Here is an 8,702-nt window from a genome sequence, read left to right as displayed (position 1 = left end):
CCTCTCCTCTCCTCTCCTCTCCTCTCCTCTCCTCTCCTCTCCTCTCCCTTTTTGGCCTTTCTGTGTCTCTGACTGTGATCTGCAAAATTATATAAAATAGGAATCCCAATCCTCTAAAGAATTAAGGTTATTTTGTTTACCAGCTTCTTATAAACCTTATAAAGTTTGTATTTACCTTAAAAAAAAAAAAAAAAAAAAAAAAAAAAAACACTAGAAAACAATTATCACATCTGTAGAAAGGAAAAAAAAAAAAGAAAAACGTTTTCAAACAGGATAGCAGAATATTAAATATGCTTTTTTTGTGTGTAAAACCGAGCTGGGAAATAGAATAATCACCTGTCAAAGCATTTAGTTAACATTTACTGTTTAACATCTATATCTCTGTACCAGACAGGTGTCCCACAGGAGTGAGGCTTCCTTTATGCTAACAGCTACAATACAAAACATACAGTGAGAGACAGATACAGGCGCAAACCCATCACAGGATATGTATCACAGTAGTAATTTAGCACCCATTCTCTGTAGTCTTAAAAGCTGCTCATTTTTTTCTGCTGTGGTCAGTTAAGGGAAGATCCTTCCCCAGGTAATTCTAGAAGTGAAGTTAATTGTACGGCATACTACTGAATAAGTGGTTTGAAGTTGTGAGTTGTAGCACCCCAGTAGCATTTCCATCCTCTACTGCATCAGTATAGTACAGAGATTTATCCTTCCTCTGGATGCAATAGCATTTAAGGGCTCTTTGAAAATTACACAGGAAAATAAAAGTTTCTGCATTTGGGCTCTGCAGTTGTCAAACCTATTCTCTGTGTCAGGCTGAAAAACTTATTTTGTGAATCCTTTATTTACGATAACTTATGAACTGAGAGCTCATTTTTGATAGTATTTTTGCAATGAATCAGTACTGAAAATCACAGGGAATCCTGGCAATTTTAACTGAACTTTCTTAAACATTACAACTCATGAAAAATTTGACAAATTATGCGATCTTGTATTTGATAGCATGTCCTGGGACTTTTTTAAGCTCTTTACAGCAGTCTATTCATTTTAACTCTGTTTCAATAATGTTATATATTTACTTTTCCAAGTGAAATGTGCTATGCCCTATAAAGTGTATATCCCAATTTATATCTGTCAGTTTGAACTCGTTTAAAGTTACAGTTTCACACTGATCAAATTATTTTCTAATAATGTGATTATTTCTTAACAATTGTATTTGAAAGACAGTTTGAAACAGTTAAACATTGTTCCTATCAGCCTTCTAGAAAAAGAAAGCATAATGAAAAAATGGCACTTGTGCTTTGCTGTTTTATACTGTACAACCTTGCAATGTATGTGCTGTTTTCCCACTGCTTTGTAGTTTATAATATTCCTAACTGAACATTTGCACCCAACTTCTTCCTTGTGGCTGTAGATTGTACTTTATTTTATTATTTTGCCATTTTGCCATCCGTAACATTTAGCCTTCATCTGTACAGCTTTCCACAGCAGCCAGTGTGTCACATAACTTCTCTTACGAGGCTCCTGAAGTCCTGGGGGTCAGCCTGCAAAGTGAAAAATGCAGAGATCTAGGAATGGCTCAGCCAGCTGAAAGTTACGGGAAGGGAAAGGCTCCAGTTTCACTGAAGGAAAAAAAAAAAAAAAGAAGAAGAAGAAGAATGGCTCCTTTCAATGCAGACGGAGGCAGTCTGGCTGAGAGTCAGTGAGGTTTAAAAATCCAAGAGGTCCAATAACTGAAAATCTGTATAGATTCAAAGCAATGTTTTAAATACCGCACAAGTGTAGATAAAAAAAATTTAAAAAAAGCATGTGATGGTTTTTCCATCCTCCTAGTGCACATAGCCAACCATGTCCCAAAACCAGGCAGTATTTCTTCCTCTTAAGACCCTGAGCACGTGTCTAAGACCTGTCCATTTCATCAAAGAATGAGAGTGAAGAGCTCCTGTTGGATTGACCCCTTCTGCCACTTTTCAATGGATGATGACTTGTTGTTTCCAGAAACCCAGAAGTTTCTACTGCTACTTTGCTGAAATAGGAACATTGCTGTTACTGTAACACTGATGTTCAGCTAGCAACCCAGCAGCAATGCCTTCACTGGCATCACAAGTGTTTTTACTTCTGGTGGTAATGGTTGGTGATGCCCGTTTCATGACAAAAGAAAAGGCCATGGGGTCTAATGAATGTGGTGCTCAGGAACATGGTTTAGCAGAGGGCTGTTAGGGTAGTATGGTAAGGTTTCAGTTGGACTTGATGATCTTGAAGGTCTTTTCCAACCTGAGCAATTCTATGATTCTAAGCTGCCTCTCCTTGGATCTCTCCTGCTGTCTGTTTGCCTTCCTCTCTCTCTTTTTAATGCTCCTATTCACTGTTCCAGGTTCTCCCTGTAGTCCCAGACAGGCTCCAAAGCCTTGTATGAAAACGCAGGGAGAGGGCAAAAGATCAGTGAATAAAAGCACTGAGTACTTACCTCTTAGAGCCTGTTATACTGTCAGCTCAAAGTTAAAGTGCAATAAATCTGGTAGTCTCACGTTGGTCCCCCGTGTGCTGCAGTCCACCTCATAAAACTACTACATAATTAAGTACAGTGCAGCACAATTGGCAGTCTCTGCTCAGCGAAGGCCCAGCAGCGAGTGCATAAACTCACTGCCGGTCCCTGAAGGTGGATGTTTGAGGTGCTGGGGAGTGGGGGCAGGTGCTGGCTGCCAGTGCAGCTTTCCTGCGAGGAAGGGGCAGCTCAGCCTTCCTTCTGCCAGTACAGCCCCGTGCTGTGGGTATTTAAACAGAGAAAAGAGGGGACCAAGCAATATGGGTGATGCTGGGGGGAGTGGGAGCAGCCTTGTGGCACAAGAAAGACGGGCATCACCTGCTGAAGAAGCTGGGGTCTCCTTCCTAGACAGGAAAATGCCCCTTATGCCCTGCATCTGGATTATGTGCAGAAAGGCAGGGTGCTGCAAAGTCTCTCCATTTTTGGGCTTTGCACCCAACTTTTCTCTTTAGCAGAAGGACCCGTGTGACTGCAGGGCAGAGGAGTGTGGCTTAGGGGAGTGAGTTAAACCTCTTGTTGAAAAAAAAAAAAAAAAAAAAAAAAAAAAAAAAAAAAAAAAAAAAAAAGAAGAAGAAATAAAGAGAAAAAAAGGATGAGGGAAGAAAGGGAAGTGTTTAACCACCAGCTAGGCAGCTAGCTGCAGCAGCAGGTCTGGCCCTATCCTGCTGGTGCCCTCTAGTGCTCTGCTATCCAGCTGCAGAAATGATTTTTGAGCTTGGGAGGAAATCCCCAAGTACAAATAATCTTCAGGTTTTGTTTGTATTCATGGTGCTGCAGTTGTTTTCTCTCTGGCATTTTGTAGCCTGCCACATGCAGATGTGCACTTTGCCTGTGTTTGTGTGTGGTGATTCTGCTGTTTTGGGAAGGATGGCTTTTATTTTGAGTACTTGCACTGTATGACAGGCCACAGGTGGGCTGTATTATTTTTCAGGCTATAACATAAGCTCTCAGTTCTCTCTGCCTCCCTCTAAAAAGAAAGTTCAAGCTGTTTGTCACTGAATGAAGTGGTGTGATGACAGGAGGAACATGCAGGACACCCAGCAGTCAGAGAGGCCACATTACAGACAAGTAGAGAGCATCCATAGGAAGGCTGTGAAGATGGGGAAGGGTCCAGAGGGCAAGGTGTATGAGGAGTAGTGGGCATGGAACAGGCTGCTCAGGGCTGTGGTTACAGCCCCAAGTGCCAGAGTTCAAGGAGCATTCGGACACTGCTCTCAGACATAAGATTTGGATGTTGGGTGGTCAGGAGTTAGGTTCCTTCCAACTCAGGATATCCTATGATCCTGTAATTCTATCAGATTAGCCTTAAAGTCCACCTGGACAAAATTCAAGCATGAAAAAAAGAGGATGTGTTTAGGTAAATCCAAGAACATACCTAAATAGTAATAATACCCGGAAACTTTACAATCTATTTAGAAGCTTCCTCCTTTTTTAAAGTGCTTGTTTCTTATGCAAGAGCTCACTATCCTAGTGGAAAATAGTGTGCCCCATTCAGGTGCTGGCAGAAGAAAGTTCGTGGGCACTGCTGCTCAGACATCTACAAAGAGAAAGTAGGCAAAGATATGAAGAGAAGTGGTACTGACTGCCTATTTTGGGGGTGAGAAGTAAGGGATTACAGATTTTTTTTTTTTTTTAAAGAATGTAGAAATTTTCCAGACTATTTATGACAGAGAATCTAAAGAATCTTGTCCATGAAATTGGCAAATGATTTGTTTGTGACGTTGTGGTAAGCCTCTTTCATTTGTAGATGTCTCCAAACATTCTATGAAACTAATTTAAACATAACTAGACTCATTGATAGAAGTACCTAGAACACTTCGGAGAGTTTATCTATAAATTCTCATCCCCATGTTGCAAAATGAATGATCAAATGACCAAAAAGAAAATTTAACTGTGCCTAGATTGATGTGGTCTACGTGTGATTTCAGATCTGCATATAGAATTTGTGAGTGAACTGTGTTTCACTGTAGGTGGAACTGACGCTCCAAGTATAAAAAGTGCAAATGCTGAGAGGTGCAAAATCTGCACTGAGAGCCAGACCCAAAAGGTATGCCAAAACAGCAGACAGAGGGGCAAGTCTTGGGTCTTTCATTTCTTTCAACAGTTTTTAGCCTTCATTTTTAAGGTGCAAACCAAATTAAGGAACTGTTATTTCAGAAAGCAAACTTTTTGGTCAAAGTCACTTTTGGTATTTGGGGAAGAATATTTTAAACAACCCAATGGTAGATTTCAGCTGTAAAGCTCACTAAAATCCTTTTCTGCCGGTTTGTCTCCCAGAGGATAAATTGCTCTGGTGGTACACTGGACAGACTCTGCAGCTGGACTGTTTATATGTAACACTCATCTCTGTTATCATTACTGTGCTGAGGTTTCACTGGGTGGCCCTTGTTCTCCTCTTGTAAGCCTTTTTGTGAACTGGAGTATAGCTTCAAGCTCTACTTTGAGTGAGTGGTGGGAGCATAGACAGCTGGATGATGTGTTGGCATCCTATGGTTCTTCATGGTACTTTCTGGCATCACCCCAACCCTCTTCTTTAGCTAGAGGCGCTGCATTTTGGCATAGGTAGTGTGGGCAGAAGCACCATGACCACCTCAAGCTTTGGAGCTTTCCTGGCACCCAAGACAGGTTGAAATTTTCAGCTGCCTGTTAGGATGAGCACTGGAGCTGCTTCTGGATGGAAAGACTTGTTGGAAGTATCTGCATTGGCTTTGAGTATGTTTAGACTGATTGACTTGAGTGCCCAGAGATTTAAGAGACAGTATTGGTAGGACAAGTCTCATTAGAACTGTGATTTCTTGGAGCTTCTTAGTCCTCTATGATGTGCTAAGTGAGCACTTTGCATGGCACCTCATGGGGATGAAATGTTGAGTGCATGCTGTGAGTGCATGGCTGGTGAGGGACATGGGTGTTCTGTGAACATCTGTGATAGCATGAGGTCCTCATCCTGCCCTACGGAGTTCCCAGACCAGGAGAGGATCACCAAGTATTCCCTTGCATATTATGACTGACAGTGGGGGTGATTTTTGCCTAGCAGGAGATGCCAGAATGGAAATACTTACAGCCAGAATCCTGCTTTTGATCTGCTGAAAGGAAGTGCTGGTGGGGAATTCCAACATTTTCCACATTGTCCTGGGACAGAATGAAGCCTCATTACAACTAAATTTATGTTTCAGTGTAGAAATGTTTGTCAAATTAGTCTTATGCAGTTCTTGGGTGAGATTATCAAAACTGTTTCACAGTCTTGAAACCATAGCACTGTTGCAAGTTGCTGCTGGAGCTAAGGCTCTTTTTGGTGACTTCAGGCCCCCTAGGTAGCAAAGATTAACTTTAGTACATGTCAAAGAAGCAAAAATATTTTTTCTCTGTAGATGTAGGTGATAGCTTTGAGGTTTTTTGCCATGCAGCAGAGGAACTTGCCATGGAAAAGAGGATAATGCAGAGGATGCCCCAGGAATATTCTGTGCTGGTGTGGTCTGAGCAATAAACTGCTCTGTTTTCTGTCAGAACATGGCCCTAGCAGCCATAATAAATGTATACACACATGTCTGGATTGAGAAATCCAACACTTAGTATGCATCAGGATTTGGAGTTCATCTATGTTATGGATTAAGGTAAAAAATTCAGGCTGAAGCATGTTGTGTTAACAGTATATGTAGAAGCTTTGATTCTGTGAGGAGGTTCCTTCTTCTGGTTAGCGTAATCTGCTCTTAAAGTGGATTCCTGATCAGTTGCTTTCAAGTAAAACCATGGAGAAGTACCTTGGTGATATCAGTTCCTGCTCTCCTGCCCTCCATGGGACTAAGAACAGTTGAAGATAGATGGAGCTGACTCCACCAGCTCGTAGTTGCCTGGGCTAGTCATATGCTGGGACAAAGTACAAGAACACTCCCTGTTACCGGTCTAAAATGGTACTGGGAAATAATGACTGAGTTTATCTGTGATCTAGGCCTATTGAAGTTTGACTCTGCACAACAACTCAATTATCTGTACACATCTACTGCAGTCATTTAATTCCTACTTTCCATAACCATTCTGGGCTTTTCTGGAAAACGGTCATTCCCACTGAGACAAACGAGGCCATTCATTAGAGCGAGATAAATGGGAAGAGAGACAAGTATTCTTTTAAAGGCATATTTAAAGCCATTCCTCCCAGCCCCTATTCCCATTCCCATTGAACGGATGTCCATCTGGCTACCAAATGCATCACAACCTCTATTGGCCACTGTGGGAACCTGCCGTCCGCATGCCAGTAGTGAGCCCAACACCTCCACAGCCATAAAATCTGGGCTCTTCAACCCACAGGATTACAGACCCCAGCAGCCAGGCAGCGGCGGGACGCCACCTTAATGTTGCCATGCTGGGCACTGGGGTTTTAATGCCTAACTGTGAATTTCCTACCTCGTCTTTTTTTTTTTTTCTTTTTTTTTTTTTTTTTTCCCCTTTCTTTTTTTGGGGGGGCTTGGAGAGTTCTCTCACTACATTAACTTTCTGGCAATGCGTTTCTTGTTGCGTGAATACTGCCGCCCTGTCAGCTTGGCACTGAAACGCCATAAATCTGGTGGTCTCGTGCCTGTCCCCTGTGTGCTGCAGTCCACCTCATAAAACTGCTACTTAATTAAGTATGGCGCAGTACAATTGGCAATCTCTGCTCGGCCGCGAAGGCTCAGGGCTAAGCACACACATGCATGCCTGTTCAGCTTGTGCTGAGAGGTGAGGGACCTGCCACTGCTGGAGCAGGGAGAAGTTTCTAAATAGAGGTGATGGAGAAATCTCCTAAAAAGTGTAGAAAATGGCTTATAAACTGTTAAAGGCCTGGCCCTCTAATCACAGGCTGGGGTTTCTAAGCCTGCAGGAGAGAGGACACCTTCCTTTGAATAGAAGACTTCATACAGTCAGAGAAGTTTGAGAATTAATTACGATGGTTTTGGGAAATTAAAATGAAAGAACATTAATAAATTGTTAGTGTGCAGTGAAAGCGATACATTACAGTTACCCAGAGGCCTTGCTTCCATCTATCTCACTCAGGATAAGTAAGAGATGATTAAAATTTCTATTTTAATTTACCGTAAAGCCAATATCTGAAGGAACTTTACAGGCATTAGTGCACTGTTTCTCCTACTGCTCTTGTTCTTTTTACTTTCTTTGAAAGTGTGCAATCTGAGTGTTGCAAAAATTAAACGTTTCTGAATTATGTATTAAGTCATCAGTAGGAATCAGTCTCTTGATTCCTACTGATGCGCTAAACAAGTAGAATGCCTTTATTTCTGACCCATAATTTGTAAGAACTTTAATTAGAGCATTAGCCGTTGCCTTATTTCAGCTTTGCACCTCAGCAACATGGCCATTGCTGTAATGCCAAGGCTCTCTTGCATCAGTTTGTAAGAAATCTCTGCATTCTCTTCTGCTGCATTTTGTTCCTCCATGCCCTTACCACAGGTCAGCCTGGATCCATCCACACACCATCTACACAGTCAGGCAGCACCCTTAAGAGTAGATTGGGTTGAAGTTGGCAAGACCTAAGGGGCTTGAAGCAGAGACAGATACGATATGGATTTTTTTTGCGAGCGGCCCTGATGACTGATTTTGTGAGCTGGAAAGAGTAGGCATGGACTTCATCCAGATATTTAGAAGCCTCATGTTTGGAGACCAAATATGGAACTGCTGCTTTTGTCTGAGTACAATCATTGTTTCAGTTAAAACACGGCTACTATTAAAATAATAATGAATGGTTGTAACAGTGACTTGTTCTTTCCTAGTGATGTGTGATGACTGAATAACTACTGACACATGATGCTCACCACAAGCATCATTTTTCATACCTGAAGTCCCACATCATCTTAGTCATGAGCACTGTTCACCCCATGCCCATACTCATAGGCTCTGAGCTGTGGTGGTCCGTGAAAATCAAGAGCAAACAACAATAAAGCCAAGTGTTTTCAGGCTGGAGAATGTATTGGTTTAACTACCAGGCCCTGGATCTACAGCAGCGGAAGCGATGTTGGACTTGTGTCCAGCAATCATTTCAGCTTCTTTTTCAGACCCTTTTCCGTTCACATGAAAGTCCTTCAGAGTCAGTGGGGATTTTGCTGTAACAATAACAACGGAGTTATTCCCAAAGTTTCTGGCATGGGAATTTTATTTACTAACAGCTTTATGCTTT

General features: G+C 41.9%; 1 long non-coding RNA gene across 1 annotated transcript in view; it reads left to right on the top strand.

Annotated features, from left to right (window-relative positions):
• Positions 1–1,571, top strand: part of LOC122179352 — a 13,308-nt gene extending 11,737 nt beyond the window's left edge. Inside the window, exon 3 of the long non-coding RNA XR_006178660.1 lies at positions 1,476–1,571. This is a non-coding gene — a long non-coding RNA (uncharacterized LOC122179352). The remainder of the gene's footprint in view (positions 1–1,475) is intronic.
• Positions 1,572–8,702: the final 7,131 nt, after the last annotated feature.

Source organism: Lagopus leucura, unplaced genomic scaffold (assembly GCF_019238085.1).
Source record: "Lagopus leucura isolate 7727_CA_CO unplaced genomic scaffold, USGS_WTPT01 Super-Scaffold_100002, whole genome shotgun sequence".
NCBI lineage: Eukaryota > Metazoa > Chordata > Aves > Galliformes > Phasianidae > Lagopus > Lagopus leucura.
The sequence above is the reverse complement of the archived record's forward strand: the minus strand, read 5'-3'. Positions and strand labels throughout refer to the sequence as shown.